The sequence below is a fragment of the Acipenser ruthenus genome, chromosome 12 (assembly GCF_902713425.1).
Source record: "Acipenser ruthenus chromosome 12, fAciRut3.2 maternal haplotype, whole genome shotgun sequence".
Lineage (NCBI taxonomy): Eukaryota > Metazoa > Chordata > Actinopteri > Acipenseriformes > Acipenseridae > Acipenser > Acipenser ruthenus.
The window spans coordinates 39,493,966-39,510,743 of NC_081200.1; the positions used below are offsets into that span (position 1 = coordinate 39,493,966).

The window sequence follows — 16,778 nt, forward strand, 5'->3', positions numbered from 1 at the left end:
TCTACCCTTGGCTTGATGTTTACCTTCCAGTTTAGAAACAGAAAAGGGACTGCTGTGCTCCAGTGTGTCCTGTGAAACCAGTTCATTAACTCACAGCTTAACAACCAGCTTCCTGGATTTAAAGTATTTCTACAAATTGATACCATTTGAAATAATGACCTTTTCCTTATAAATAAATGCAACCTGCTTGGCTAATGTTTACTGCTTACAGACCCACCAGGCTTCTCAGCTTGAACAAGGCAAGGATTATAACCAAGTCAACATGCAGGGTTTACCACTGGTATATGCATGAGCTGCTATTTACTTTAGATCCATTTCCAGTCATACAGTACTAACGTCCAGCTCTTCTAGGAGAACTAGCCCAAGTGGAACTGCTTTAATGTGATTGATTATGTATTGATTTGAAGGTATTTATACAGGGTAGCTCCTGTGACATCTCAGAGAGGTTCCATCTAGTTATGGGTGGGAAACATTCTTGAGGGACTGTGCAGACAGATCTGGTCAACATCCCTGCTGCTCTATAAAAGCACCCCCGGGGATCTTTAACATCCACAAAAACTGACGGCACTTCTCTTTGACTCGCTCAAACAAGTGACTAGTCTCTGCCTGGTGTCCGTCACTCCAAAGGTCAAAGATTACTATTTGTTTTCCATTCTAACCTGGAATTCTCATTAGCCACACTGCATAACGAGAAGCACACTGCATAACGCCCGCAGACAGCATTACTTTTTAGCAGGCTTTACCAAGATGTTTCCAATTAGGCGGGGACACTGGTCTGGGAACCATCTGCTATTGCAGCAAAAATATACACCATTCACAGAGCGCTTGTGTTGAGGTGTAGAAATAACACCCTTTTCAAACACCTGAACAGTCATAACGTTCAACAGGATCTCAAGCATCACTTACTGGAATATGCCAAAGAAGAAATGCAAGTGAATGCTTATTTTGAATTGTACCTGTTCTACTGCAACACACGGACAGTGACTGAGTTGTAAATGTCTTTTAATGCCAGCCTTGGTTTGGTAAATGGCTTTTAACTATGCAGCTATTTTTTCCAAACTACAGTGCTTTTATGGACGGAAAAGTATGGACACAGTGTATATCTTTTGAACATGAGCGAAAGTGGTTGTCATTTAGCCAAGTATAGGCTATTACTATCTAATTTGAAATCTGAGAATCTCAGTGGCAGCATGCTTCTAGAAATGTGTATATCAGTACGTCTCTACAGTCAGCATGAGGTTTTTTTTTTTGTTGTTGTTTTATGGGGGGGGGGTTCACAGAAGTCATCTGATCTCTTATAAGTAAATGTCTAAGTAGATGTTTTGTATTTTAAAATATCCACCATGTTTAAAAACTTGCAGGCCAACTATTTATTTACTTTGTTTTTTTTTTTTCAAATGCAGATTCGTGGTTTCTTCTTCGGTTTTCCTGCAATAAGCTCAACAGGCCTCAATGTAAAACAAATTGAAGTGCAAACACAAACACAGCGTAGCCACGGCTGCTTCCCACCCCCTCTCCCCCTCGGACGGTTTGTTTTTCAAACAGATCCAGTGGCTTTCACAGTTATGCTCTGTGCAGGGAAGAACTTAGCGGCTTCAGGGAAACAGTAACATGATCACAGTCCAGAAACCCAGGAGCCTCTGGCAGGGCGGAGCACTGGGCAGGCACAGAGGATCTTCAGGTCATTTCCCAGCTAGGAGACTGGTGACATTCCAATCAGGAGGGCCCTAGAGTAGTATAGCATGGGACAGCAATGTGTGGTAATAAGCAGACCTGGGTTCAATTACAGTTGTAAATTGCACTTAAATGGCAATAAAAGGTGGATAGGTGTTTTTATTGGATAGCTCTTCTGATGAACAAAGCCCAGTCAAACTATCTATTGGAACAATGACAGGCTGGACAAATGCCTTGAGGAGATGGGAGTGGGCAGAAAATGGAACCTGCCTGGCTTAAAGCTGTCCCTTCTGTACCTGTCATTCATGGTTTCGGCATTAAGTAAACTTGGGTTTTAACAAGGAAATAAACACTCTAAAAGACTTTTTCCCCCCGTCTTTTTTCAATCCAAGTATAATGCACAGAAAGGGTGGTTAGCTCTTTCACAGGCATACAGTACATTTAGCACCTACAACCCAAAGAGCACATGGCGAGCAAGCAAATTCCAGGAATTGCCCTGCAAGAGTCACAGGGTCTGGAGCACTCCCATTAAAAATGTGCAGCCATGGAATAAACCAATTAGCAATTCCGAGATCTTCAAAGGCATGCTGAGAGCTGTAATCCACATTCATTGGGATGGTACCAGCCAGAGAAAGGGGCCAATCACATAAAACAGTTTTGCTGATAAAGGTTCCTAATCCTCTCCTTAGGCTACGGATTCATTGCTTTCCCAATGACGGGGTATTCCATCACTGTCCTGTCAATCCCCATATTCGGGGCACTTCACCCACTAGGAAAACTACAGCTCAACCTTTTAATTTAACAATTTGCCCAAGCTGATTACAACAATTTCTGCTACATTTCACGTGTTCTACAATTTAGCATTTACTGTTTTTCAGGAAAGCATTTAAATATTTAGGAACATCTTGTACAACAACGAGAAAATGAATATTTTTTAATTTTTTGTACACATTTTTTAATATACCTATTCATTTTTAGTCTTTGAAATGTCATAAAATATGCTTTTTTCAGTGAAAGACTCAACTGGGGTTCCATTACATAAAGCATGTCAATGTAATTCATGAATTACATTGACTTTTACACACGTCAATTTAAAATTGACAACATTAAATGATCATATTTTAATATTTTTATATGACTTTCCAGTCTGCTTGAGGTATATTGAAGTTTCTGGGGATTTACTGTGAAAAATACTTCCATCTTACTCCGTGTGTGTGAAACGTGACACTGAACCCACCACACACACTGTCAGGCCAGATGATGTTCTCAAACGAAACAAAAACACAAAGTAAGTGGATTCGGCACATTCTGTAGTCATACTAATCTGTTCATACTAATCTGTTCTAAGCTTTTTAGCTTTAATGCACAAGACTCTTTAATTACTTGACATTCTGAAGATCCCACATGGTAAGTGGAGTGGTGTACATACTTACAGCAACTTACACACAGATGTTCAATAAAAATGAACTGAAACTATGCCTGAGAGAAGACAATATAGACAATAAAAAGGGAGGAGACAGACATTGGAAATTACTTCCAAAATGCAAAATTAGGTTGGCAGGACAGACAGTAAATGTCTCCCAGAACTGTATAAAAAAAATACGATTTAACATTGTGGTTATAGCAACAAAATACTCAGAAAACCCTATTCCGGTCTCTCGGTTATAACGCTCCTACAGCATGTCCCCCAATTCCCTATACTAGTGAGTCATGCAATATTTCTACAGTACCGGTGTTGTTCACACTGTAAACAACTTCCCAGTCTAGCTTCCGTTTGTCTCTCCCTTTTGATAGAGTATCTGAACTGAAGAAAAGCTGCACTGACATTTTATTCAGCATTAGTTTTATAACTAAATAAATATTATACCTATTACGTGGCTATCTTTCCTAATGTATTTACTTTTTTTTACTGCTGGAGGAGCTGCGGCTTTCCCCGGGAGACGAGACGCTTCAGCCTCACTCCGGGGGCCGAACCTGGGGCGAGCCCATTCCCTCTTCCCCTCTCCCGACCTGCTCTCCTTCTCGCACTTGGTTTGCTTGTCTGTTGCTTCGAACTGAACTGCCGACCGCCGTTTAGCCAGGCTATTTATAGTTTAAAAACTGCTAATTAAAATGATCCATGAGTGGGAATGTTACCTTTTTTTTATATAAAAAAATATAGCGTTGATTAAATGGTGCTTTATGCATGGTTAATTTTGGAAAGTTACATTTTTGCTTCACTATATGTGTATTATAGAGAGGGAGTTATTTTATTTTGGATTTTAGTCAGATGTGTGTTGTGTCCCGCGGCGCCCGCCACCCCCTCCCCCGTTTATAGCACTCTTCATTTCTAGCGCTCATATTGTGCCCCCCCCCAGAGGCCCGATTATATATATATTATATATATATATATATATTATATATATATATATATATATATATATATATATATATATATATATATATATATATAAAAATAAACAGGGGAGGCTTGGTTGGGTCATCCTGGGGTGTCAAGGGAAAGAGTTCATTCAACTGTAACCCAATAGTAGGATTGTTTTCTTTTCATGGGACAGACAGGATAATAGTTTCCACATGCGATGGGGAGTCAGGCTGCGCACCACACTTCTTTAGATTTCACACATTAAGAACAATGGAAAAATAGCTCCAAGCCAGAACAGTGGACAATGGACACCAGCATATGGTCCGCAAATGCTGAACACACAGAATGCACACATGTTCTTAACTAGCGACGGGGGACTTTGCTAAGACTGAATTTGAGTCGATCTGTTTTTATTACTAGCATCGTCATTTATTTTTTTTAATTAATTTTGCAAGAGCGCTTCAAATTCCATACCTCAGACAGCTTAGCTCTAGAATAAAATACCTTGTGGTACAAATAAAAACAAACAAACAAACAAACACAGGAAAGGAAGTGAACCTCAGTTAAATCAGGTCTGTGCACATGTACATGTGGGTGAAAAACTAAACAAACAGCCGAGTACTCTATGAATAAACAGCACTGCACTGTAGTACTAGGAATACTAGATGGGGCAGGGGGAGGGGTTATATTGTGTAGAGCAGTTTTAAATATTAGATTCAAGCTTTCAGCAAAAGGTTCCTCGTTACGGGTCTTTGTATAAACTTAACACATCCTCATATATATTTGTATGTGTGTGTGCGTGCGTGCGTGTGTGTGAGTGAGAGATTCCAAGCTTCCAACAACTTCTCTAAGCCAGCAGTAAAAACTGGAGCTCCCATCTGACCATGCCATTCTCCAAGCTCTTAATACCAATGTTCTCTGCTTTCTGCAGTCCAACGAGCTTGGCTTCCCCTTGGTGATTAAGAAATGTTTGCAATGAAGTCTGAAGACCTCAGTGAATGAAGGCCTACTAAAACTGACACTGCTTCGTACAAGGGGAGAACAGAATTGTTCAGGCCTGTACAAACAACTGCAAAGCTTCACCCTCCATTAGAGCGAGGCAGTCTTTTTATATGCGCTACTGCTGGCAGTGAGCAGCTGAGCCAGTGTAAAGTACTGCTTAATTGCACTGCTGCAGACCGAAACTATTAGTTTTAGTTTTTTATGTTTGTTCTTAGTCATGGGCAATGGAAGTACAATTCGATGGTCCAAGTTTAATCACCCTCCCATACAAATAAGAGCCATAAACACAATCAGGGAGAACAGAGGTAATTACAAGAAGCTGAACAGTGAATTACTGGGTTTGTATTCATTTCATTTTAAAAGGCACGCCACCATTACAATTCACACTCTTAGATTATACAAAGCAATATAAAAACACAGTTTGATTTTCTTCTGGAACTGATAACCAGAACCAGGAGTGTAGAATGAGTTATATTAATGTCAATTAGACTTTTAAAATGTGTATTTTCCTTTACATTCATACTGGTATTGCAAACTCCAAAAGTAACAAATGCCTAGGTAATAGAAAACGAGGACTGAGGCATGTGTATTGTCAATATTAGGCCAGTGGTCCTCAAGTCAATTAATTTGGTGGCCACAAAGTATGATAACACTGTAATTCTTGGGTAATAGAAAAGTAGCAGAGGAAAGGAGTAAGGAGGAAAAGCCACCCAAACCATGAGTACTCTAGGTAAATGGGCTGAATGAACGCTGCTTAACAGCTAGTATTAGAAGGCTAATATAAAGAGGATTCTTCTGGTGGTCTCCTAGAGGGATACTGGTATTGCACTACTTCAGGGTCTGGACGGAGGTGTAATTGGTTCAATTAAACGACTTAGAACAGAGTTGGAACAAAGACCAGGAGTGGAAGGGTCAACTGTGGCCACCCTGCTCTTAGGGTTGGTCATTCCACCTATGGCTTTTGAACCCATCCCAGTCCTGAGAAGACATGCTGGGTTTTCCCTTTGGAAATTGAAAGTTTCAAAACACTTTCAGGATGAAGTAATCTAGAAATAGCACCTTAAATCACATCCGGGTGAACAAAGCAAGTCTTCCCCCCCAACAAGAACTAACTTATTCCCCTTTTAGGGAAGAAAAAAAAAATAAATAAAATGAATGATACACAGAAACATCTGACATCACCGTCTTTGGGACATCGGTGTCGCAAACTCACTTAGACAGGCGCAGATCTGCTTGGTTACTGGAAACTTTAAAAGCCTTTACAGGGCTCCCGAGTGGCGCATCCAGTAAAAGCACTTGCGTAGAGTGCAGGATGCGCTCTATAGTCTGGACGTCGTGAGTTTGAGTCCAGGCTATTCCTTTGCCGACCGAGGACGGGAGCTCCCAGGGGGCGGCGCTCAATTGGCCAAGTGTCGCCCGTGGGGAGGGAGGGTTAGGTCGGCCAGGGTGTCCTCAGCTCACCGCGCACCAGGGACCCCTGTAGTCTGGCCGGGCGCCTGCGGGCTCGCCTGTAAGCTGCCCGAGAGCTGCGTTGTCCTCCGACGCTGTAGCTCTTGGGTGGCTGCATGGTGAGTCCGCAGTGTGAAAAAAAGCGGTCGGCTGATGGCACCCGCTTCGGAGGACAGTGTGTGTTCGTCTTCGCCCTCCCGAGTCAGCGCAGGGGTGGTAGCGGTGAGCTGAGCTTAATAAAATAATTGGCCATTCCAAATTGGGAGAAAATAATAAAAATAATTGGCAACGACTCAATTTATAAAAAGAAAAAGCCTTTACAATGCTGGAACCACCAGTGGGAAAGCAAAAGGGACATGAAACACCTGCGAGGATTTAGTCATCCAGCCAAGAATACACACACAGATACTTCAAGCACTTTCAAGAGTGTCGGACACTTAAGCCAGACCTTTAGGTCTAAAGTATGCAAATCAACCTGCTTACTTTAACAGTGGTTTTCTTTCCAAGGCAGTCAAAGGAAGCTGTTTGTGAATATAACACACTGCACTGCACTTCTCCTTGGGGTCCCTGCACTCTCTCTGTTTTAACATTAAAAAACACCACGTGGAATACAAAGAGTATTTTCATCTGTAAGGGTTCTGGAAAGTTATAGTGGAAAAACGTTTCCAGTGCACTTCCAAATCTGAAACAACCAGTTAGAATTTTTAAGAAACTAGGGCAAGGGGACGTATAAGATTTTTTTCGCTACCCCAAAAAAGTTATTTCAATCATACACACCACCACAACCTGGGGTATACTGTAAGCATATAATTGCATGGCTATAAATCATGTGGCCACTTCGCTACTGCAGTTTAAAAAAAAAAAAAAAAAAAACTACCATTGAAATCATTGTGTGTCCTTCTACAATGCTTTAGTTGAAGATTTTTTAAATATATATTTTTCCAATTAAACACCGAACTGGGAAAGACATTTGAAAAAGGAATGGGCGTTCCCCTGCACAATGCCAACCGCCATTCGAGCCAGTGTGTTTTTTATTAATTCCACAGCGAAGTAAATCAAATCAGGTTTGTGTTAATTCCACAGGCCATCGCCTCAAGTGTCTGCTGGGAGAGGCTGCTGGAACGGAGACAGCTGCCAGTTCCAGCTCACACCACCCACAGTCAGCGCCCGTCAATCCCATACCCCAGGACAGCTCCCGCCGCTTAGCCTCTTCTCTTTGGGGATGCCCGACTGTGACCCCCTACAGCTCGGCACAATGCTGACGAGACTCGGAGAGACTCGCCATCCATCAACTGCACTGAATCCCCAGGCTCACCTGTCATCCTACAGTGTCTCCTGGTCCAAGCTGGCCTGCGCATTTACAAGCCTTGCCTTAAAACTGAATGACAGCCTGCAGCAGCAACTACAGAAATCAGCAGGGCAGCTGTGCTGAGAGATGCAGACAGGCATTTTCTGTGGTGCATCCGGTGAAGACACTCCGTGCGGAGTGCAGGATGTGCCCTATAGCCTGGAGGTCACTGGTTCGGGTCCAGGCTACTTCACTGAGTTCCCACGGGGCGGTGCACAATTGGCCGAGTGTCGCCCGGGTGGAGAGGGTCTAGGTGGGCCAGGGTGTCCTCGGCTCACCGCGCACCAGCGACCCCTGTAGACTGGCCAGGCGCCTGAGGGCCTGCCTGTAAGCTACCTGGAACTGCGCGGTCCTCCGACGCTGTAGCTCTGAGGTGGTTGCATGGCAGGCCCGCAAAGTAAAAAGAAGCGGATGGCTGAGGGCACACGTTTCGGAGGAACTGTGTGTTCGTCTTCGTCCCTCCTGAGTCAGCGCGGGGATAGCAGCGGTGAGCCGGGGTGACATTTCAATTTGGGGAGAAAATAAGAAAAATAATAGGCGATTCCAAATTTAAATAAATAAATAAATAAATAAATAAATAAATAAATAAATAATAATAATAATAATAATAATAATAATAATAATAATAATAATAACAACAACAACATTATATACGAAATGGTAGCAGAAGTACTGGTGCTACTAATTACTTGTACCACCCAATAGTGGCACCAACTGGATTGAGGGTGCACAGCCAGTCTGTGTCCAACTTGGACTATCACGCAGTGTAACTGGCAGACCCAGTAGTGGGGAATAGGCTCCATGAGGTAGACTAGTATAAAGAGCAGCAAAGAAAAACCTCTCTTCTCAAAGCCAATCCCACCCGCTGCAGCCGAATCTCTCTGACCTCCTGTTGGAAAAGCATCACAAGCTGAACCAGCACGCAGCGACACCGCACGTTCAGCTGCTGCATGCTGACATTATCTCTGAGTGAGCTGGTAACGTCTGTATCAGACTGTCAGAGCAGAATGCCTCCTCCGAATTCCATACAGCGCCTCTCTGTCAGACACCACTCCGGCCGCTCGCTGTGCTGCACAAACAGGTGAGCTCATTAACCAGGGCCTTCTTTCTGTTAAATGGCTGACACCTGTATTCCAAAGGACGTTCTTGGTCTCTGGATGCACAGTCACGTCAAGGGATACACTTACCCCAAGAAAGCATGATCGTAGAATTGAAGCTTTGGGAGGGAAATGGGCCATAAAAGCCTTAGTACAGAAACAAAAAAAAACAACTTAAAAAATTGACAGACGGAACCCCTTCCCCAGATACATCCTGCTTTGGCATATTCTGAACCTGTGACATGACCATTGCTTTTTCTTTGTATACTTTCAACCCCAGCAAAGGCCTCATACATCCAGAATGGAGCCTGGTCCAATTTGCCCCTGACTGGGGGCCCTGTCTGCTCACTTGCAAGTCCTGCTTTGTCTGGTCTGCTACAGGATCTCAGAGAGGCAGCCATCGTTTCTTCTAACATCTCAGCAGATCAAAGCCCAGGCTGGAGATGTACTCTCTTTTTAATGAGCATGTGGCTTGGCTCAGAGACCTGGAACCTCGACCTGGAAGCAAGTCCAAGTTTACCCACAAAAGCAAAATAAAAGCTTTGTTTTTATCACAGGAAGAACTTTGAACTTACTCCTGTGGCTGTTTAACCATACATAGCAGCAGTACAATACACACACGCAATAAACTACTATACTGTAGAGCAGCTGACATCCAACACAGATCAAGCAAAGCTACAGCATTGCCTACAACTACTTGACAAGAACTAAATTCCCAGAAAACTGGAGACATGGATTACACAGAGACATGGATTACACAGAGACATGGATTACACAGAGACATGGATTACACAGAGACATGGATTACACAGTTTGATCCATCGTGAACTTTTAATTTTTTTTGTTTTTTAAATAAAAATTTAGGTCGACCCCAGTTTTCTACCCATTTTCGAATGCCCAATTATTATTTGGGCATTCCAAAATGATCCTCACATAGCAACTATAACATGATCAGACCTGCAATGCAGCATTGGTTTGGACAGAATGTTGCAAACTGTCCCTCGAGGGGAGAGTTAGCGGTGTATGCAATTTACCTCTATTGCGGTATCCCTCAGTGTTGAAACATTTTCAGGTTACAGTCCTCCCCTCTCTAAATATTTGTGCAGCTTAAACATGTATTTAGACAGGGTACAGTAACAATCCTGACAGACTGACAATGTAGCTGGATTGCAACGTATAGCAGGGGAGACTGACTGTACATTAATTGTCTTACGCTGCAGTCAAATCAACGTAGGAACTTATGGCCATTTGGCCCATCAACGCTCGTCCTTTGTTTGCACACCATTCTCCCTTACTGGGGGGGGGGGGCTAATTTAAAAGCACAGAACCAGGGGCTCCTGAGTGGCGCATCCAGTAAAGTCGCTCTGTGTGGAGTGCAGGATGCACCCTATAGCCTGGAGATCGCTGGTTCGAGTCCAGGTTATGCCATCGCCGATCATGGCCGGGAGTTCCCAGGGGGCGGCGCACAATTGGCCGAGCGCCACCCGGGTGGGGAGGGCTCTGGTCGGCAGGGTAATCCTTGGTTCACCACGCACCAGCGACTCCTGTGGCAGATAGGGAGCCTGCAGGACTGCTGTAGAAGTCACTCAGTGATGTCCTCCGGCACTATGGGTCTGGTGGCTTCACTGTAGACCTGCAGTACGAAAAAAGACGACCTTGGCTGGACACGTTTCGGAGGACATGTGTGTCTGCCACCGTTTCAGCAGTGAACCAGGATAAAAATAATAATTGGGCATTCCAAATTTGCGAGAAAACCGGAGTAAAAATGATTGCCGACGACTAAATTTAAAAAAAAAAAAAAAAAAAAAAAAAAAAAAAAGCATAAAACCAAGTATTTTTTTATATTTAATATTGCAAGTGTTTTAAAACCTACTACTTCACCTGGTAGGCTATTCCATGCATTTACAACTCTTCCTACCTGCGGTTCTAAACTTACTTTCACTCATCTTCCATTTATGCCCATTGCTTTGGGGGTCTAATTTGCATTCTTGGATTGCTTGGAAACACGGAGTGTCTCATTAGCAGAATTTGTTTGCAGTCACTGGCCTCCATTCCCTATCTCCTCTGCTGCGTTTCCTGAGAATAACAGAAGAAAAGAACAAGTCCAGGGAGAGCTCAGATTGCTTTTTCAGTTTTCTTTGGCCCTCACTGGAACAAAGAGCCGGTAACTTGATCACTTACATTCTTAAGCGGGGGAGGGGGAGATTCCAGTGCTGTTATTTAGAAAACAAAACCCCAAAAAACAGTGTGACTCGGGGGGACATCTGCGCCCGGGCCTCTAGTGCCTGAAACTTTGAATCCCAGCCTCTGCAAAGTTACACACTCGTAGCCAATCACAAAGCATCTCACACAGGCTCACGGTGATTAAATTTGAAATCCTCAGCATGTGGTAAGAATTCCTGTGGCTCTTCAAACAAAGTTACCCCCCCCCCACCCCCCACCCCCCACCCCCCCAAGACTGGTGTGTAATGTCCCAGTTTACATTTTTTTTGTTTTTACTGTAGGGAAAGCGGTTTCCATATATGCCTACTTTACATAAAAGCTTTCCCAAATAAAATACTGTTGGCTATATCAATTTCAAAATAACTGCTTTTACATATTGTAGTAAAAGCTTGGTTACCATTTAAATAGGGCACAGCAACCTCAATGGCAGAGTTTCGGCGTATTTCGTTACCCAAGCAGCCTGCTACTGTTGATGCATTCATTTCCTGCCTGCCCCATTTTTATGGAGACTTTAAAAGGGACTCTTCTGGAACACACACAGCTCTGCTGTTTGGTTTCAGGATCCTACACCTTTGTTAGTGCTATAGAGTCTATGAAACGCACAATGACATAAAACCCACATTCACTACTGCAAGTATACACATTGCACTGCACTGCAGACACGCCTTCTTTAACCCTTCCCTGATCCTGGTGGTTGAAGAAGGATGTGTATCTCTTTAAAGAGTGTAAAAATATAGAACATCCATCCAGTGGTGCAATATTCGTACTAATTTAGGTACTGATTTGCCTTGGGTCTAACTCATGTGGGTAAAGTTTTAAATTAAACAAGTATTATTAATTCTTTGCTTATTTAGCAGACGCTTTTATCCAAGGCGATTTACAGAGACTAGGGTGTGTGAACTATGCATCAGCTGCAGAGTCGCTTACAACTACGTCTCACCCTAAAGACGGAGCACAAGGAGGTTAAGTGACTTGCTCAGGGTCACACAACGAGTCAGTGGCTGAGCCGGGATTTGAACCGGGAACATCCTGGTTTCAAGCCCTTTTCTTTAACCACTGGACCACACAGCCTCCTTAAATGTTTAGTATGTTGTTAGTAACATAGCCTAGATCCCCAGCCATGGCCGTAAATACAGATTTTGAGCTACAGTATTAATATTATGAAAATGCAGATCACCTCAGTGACCTCCATCCACCATGTGCACAGTACATGTACGAATATAAGTGCGACATACAGACAAGTGGAACATGAATGCTATAACCATGTTCCATCACAACCGGAGAAGCACTTCTAGATAGAGGTTAAAATGCAAGTGTTACATAAAAGATAGAAGCCTCCTTATATCCACACACTGCGATACTCTCAAAATCTTCACCAAGTTCCACGAGTGGTTCTTTGGACAAATATAAAACTACAGTATGAAGCTAGACGTATGCCATGGATGCAACTCCACTATATTCTCATTCCCAGGGATATGAATGCAGTAGCACTATGGCACATGCATTGAACACATCCTCGGACTGGATCAGCAAGAGGCTTTCCAGCAGTTCTGATCAAGGACTGCACTGCATTTACAAATCTGTACCGTCCCACTGCGAACATTAGCGGCACTAGGAGAATGAAGCAGATACTGTTGCCTTATTGTCATTAACACAGAGCAGACTTCAGCTTGTAACGCTGCCAGACGCCAAAATCAAATTACCATTGGGACTGTACCAAGTCTCCAATAACTAATGCACTTTAAACGAATACTGTATTAGACTATTCAATCTTGAGAACAGCCACTGGAAAATAATGCTCACGATCAAACAGCATTAACTGCAGCTGCTGTAGCTCTTAGGCAAACATGGGGAAATTACCTTCATGGACATTCTAGAATACTACATGAAGTGGGAGCACCTCTTAAAAAAAAAAAAAAAAAGTTGTTTTCCAAGTATTGTAAAACATTTTTGTTATTATGCTGTATAAATCTGTAGTTACTATTTGTGTAAAAAAAAAAAAAATTTAAAAAAAACCCTCTGCACAGATATTTCATTTCTTCACTACAGTATATTCAAAACTCCAAAATACATTTTGTTTTACGATAAAAAACAAAATCCCATTACTGGAGATTTGTCAAGTGTAAAGGTTGGTTAAGGGCTGATGTTTACAGACATGGTACGTGGAAAAGACAAAATGGGAACAGTGGCAACATTAGACCAATGGGAACAGGAAGGTATAGACCTTGTGTCAAGGGCAGCGCTGTTGAGCACACATCCAAACCCAATAGACATGTCTGGACAGGACAGCTCCCCAGTTATGCAAGCAGCTGACCATGCTATCCCTCTACTGTTGCTTCCTGACAAGTCTACACTGAGAGTATCCGGGAAGTGGTCAAGTCAAGTGTCTTTTGAACCTCCCTGCATTTTAATATCCTTCTCGATCTTACAGTACGAACTACAGTAAATCAGGAGACCCTTTATTAAGTATACGCAGGATGGCAGGTTGGCTTTTCAGTGAGGGGTAGCCAATGTGACCCATGCATTAGTGTTAGCAGGCCACTTGTCCTGGATTGCTCCTTCAGCAAAACAGCCATTAATATTACTGTGTAACAGCCCAAGACTTTGGAGAAAGACAGTATAAAAGTTGAATGGATTCGGCTGAATTTTTCATATAAAAAAAGCAGGGCTTGAATTTCAGCGCGGGATTGCGGGAATCGTGCATTTTCCAAGTTGCTCCCGCATATCTGCAACTTTCAGTGCAGGAAAATCCTGCAGAGATATTTTAAGACACCAAGCTACTGGATTTTTCACCCAATTTAGAATGCCTGAAACGCTACAACAATTTCTAAGGAAGTGGGTGTCAGTGACGAAAGCAGAGTGCAGTGTCCTAACAGGAACATTTGGTGGTACCTTTGCAAGCACTGCGCGTGCGGTACTCCTAGCCGGAACTACGAAGTTAAGCCCCTCATCATGTGACAGAGTTCACAGCTTAGGTTTCGTTTTGAGCCTATTGCTCCGTCTTTGTAGCGGCCCCATACTGAGATTTCATACCGAGGTTCAATGGTGCAGTGTTTTCTTTTTGTTTGTTTGTTTGTTTTAGCCATCTACGATTACAAAATATATAGCAGTGACCAAACATGATTATTTTGGAAAAACGTTTTTTTTTTTTTTTTTTTTTACATATATTCTCATCTCTACCACATATAGTATGTAACTTACATAATATGGAAGGACATTTTGTGGCCTTTCATTTGATGTTACATGCATGCAGTACAAACTATCCAGTAGTTAAACACACATAAATGAAAACAGTGAAAAACAGGCAGAAATAATGCTTAGTGTAAAGAGTTAAAAAAAAAGAAATGGAGCGCTGGTTAAAAAGAAAAGCACCTTTTTCTTCTGCTGCAGCAAAAACTTTACATCAGGCAATGACAAAAGCAATGGAGAGTGCTCTGTCTCGCAGGGATGAACAGCTGTAGGTCTCCTGAAAGCAGCTTATTTTAAAGCAACACCAGTGTGAATGATGATGCAGTAAAATATATATAGTGTTTTCTTTTTATATGCAAAAGTGCCTTTTCTTTTGCCATTCCCCCCTAAAATGTTGGAATCCCCCCCCCCCCCCATTGGCTGCAGCATAGGGGGGAAATCCCCCCAGCACACAAAAATGAAATTCAAGCCCTGAAAAGGTAGGTACTGCTTACCATGTAACAGCCTGTACAATGAACGAGAGTGAAAATGGGAGCACACGGCTCTTTGGGAAACATCAATGAAAAACAACAGGTCGACTGACAGCACAACCGATGCAGACTTTGACTTGGCACGAGCACAAACAAGCTGCACTGCCCTCAAATGCCCTTAAAACAAAGGGAAATACAGTATGCTGAAGGTTGGCAGGTAAATCGCTGGTATATTTAACATGCTGTTTGTCAGACATACAGTACTGGCACGGCTAATGGAAGAAATATTAAATGTCTGGTAAAAATGTAAAGAAGTTTTGATCTCCAAAACAAAATCTGGACTTTCAAAATACACGTAACCAATTAAAATCATACACGCATCCTGTCCTGTCCCACCCCGTCCCGCCTCATGAAAGGTTTGAGACCAAAAAGGGGAGCATCTGCTGCTCTCTGAGCAGAAACTGGAACCATCCATAAGTGATCTAAAGGGCTCCCTGGCCTGGACTGTTGAATAAAACCTTTTAAATCTAACAATCAGACCTGTTAGATTAATTGTTTCTCTCCAATAGCTGCATGAACTCCTGAATAGTCTTGTAAAATCCTGTACAGTCATTTTAATTTAAATACATGGAACAACCCAGTCCAATAAAACTACACGAATTCACACACACACACACACACACGTTTGTATTTCTATATTTGTGGGGACTTCTCCTTGACTCTCACTATATTTTTATTTACTATTTCTAACTCCAGTCAGACAAAACTCCACACAGGGTGAAAGTCGACAACAAACTAAATATTTTGGCACTTTTTCTTTGAAGGCATATTTAAAAGGTGTTTTACAAAATGGGGACGTCGCCATAACGTTGTTTTTTTCAGGAGTTATCTTTGTTGAGACATTTTTCTCAAATTGTGTCCGCACGCTGATAGTAATACATGCCCCCCCCCCACACACACCATTAGCATTCTGAATTCCAGCTTGCTTCGCCAGACCACTTGCAATCCCACAGTGTTGGATTGCAGGTCTTTTCTTCGTACATTCATTTTACACGATCCCATTTCACAAGCAGCCGGGGAGCCAACACACAGATCCCATAGGCAAAGACCGGGTTTCATTTTATTAAATCTGCAGCAGACCAACTGTAATTGTGCAATATATAATTAACTGCAATTACAATGTAATTAATTCTAATTGTAACTGGAGTTGAACCTTGGCACACCTGCGTAATCGTAATTCTACCTTATAAACGATTGATTACAGTTCAATCACACATCTGTCATTCGATCAGTATTCTTGTATTTTCAACCACTTTTGGTGACCCCATGTGTTTTAAAAACGTTGTATAGTATGTTTGCGTATACACAGAGTAAACATGTTAATGAGTGAAGTGGTTTATTAGTCATAACCAACTTACCTTTACAACTGTGGGTAGTTTATTATTATTATTAACATGTATGTATGCGCAGGGGTGAAAATAAGACTCCTATTTCATAACAGTTTGACCCATTCCAGGTTTTAATATGTGCTTGATTAGCCCGTGTATAGGTAACAAGCTCAGGTGTGTCTTATTAAAAGAAATGGATCAAACTGCTACCCAATGGGATGCCTAATGTTTATGTGAATGTATATGCAGGATAGCTTCCTGTCACCTTTACCCACTTCAACTGGTTGAATTAAAGAGCAGAACACAATCTTTATTTTGTTTCAGTACAGTAAACATTGTTCATGGTTTATTATAGCGGAACCTCAAAGAAGCAGCATGTTATTTGCAGAAAGCCATGCTCCGTTGTTGTTTTTAGACTGTGTTAAATGGGGATTAAACTGTGTTGGTTCTGGACTGGGTAACAATACAATAAATACCATGTTGATGTGTTTCACTTGGAGCCGGGAACACAAAGCTGACAGCTGCACATATACTTGGTATATGCTGCAGAGATAAGCATCTACTTCACAAGCTGCC

General features: G+C 42.3%; 1 protein-coding gene across 1 annotated transcript in view; it reads right to left on the minus strand.

The window, feature by feature from the left end:
* The window catches only part of LOC117417471 (VWFA and cache domain-containing protein 1), a 55,719-nt gene that overhangs the window by 31,491 nt on the left and 7,450 nt on the right, over nt 1-16,778 (minus strand). The window lies entirely within an intron of this gene.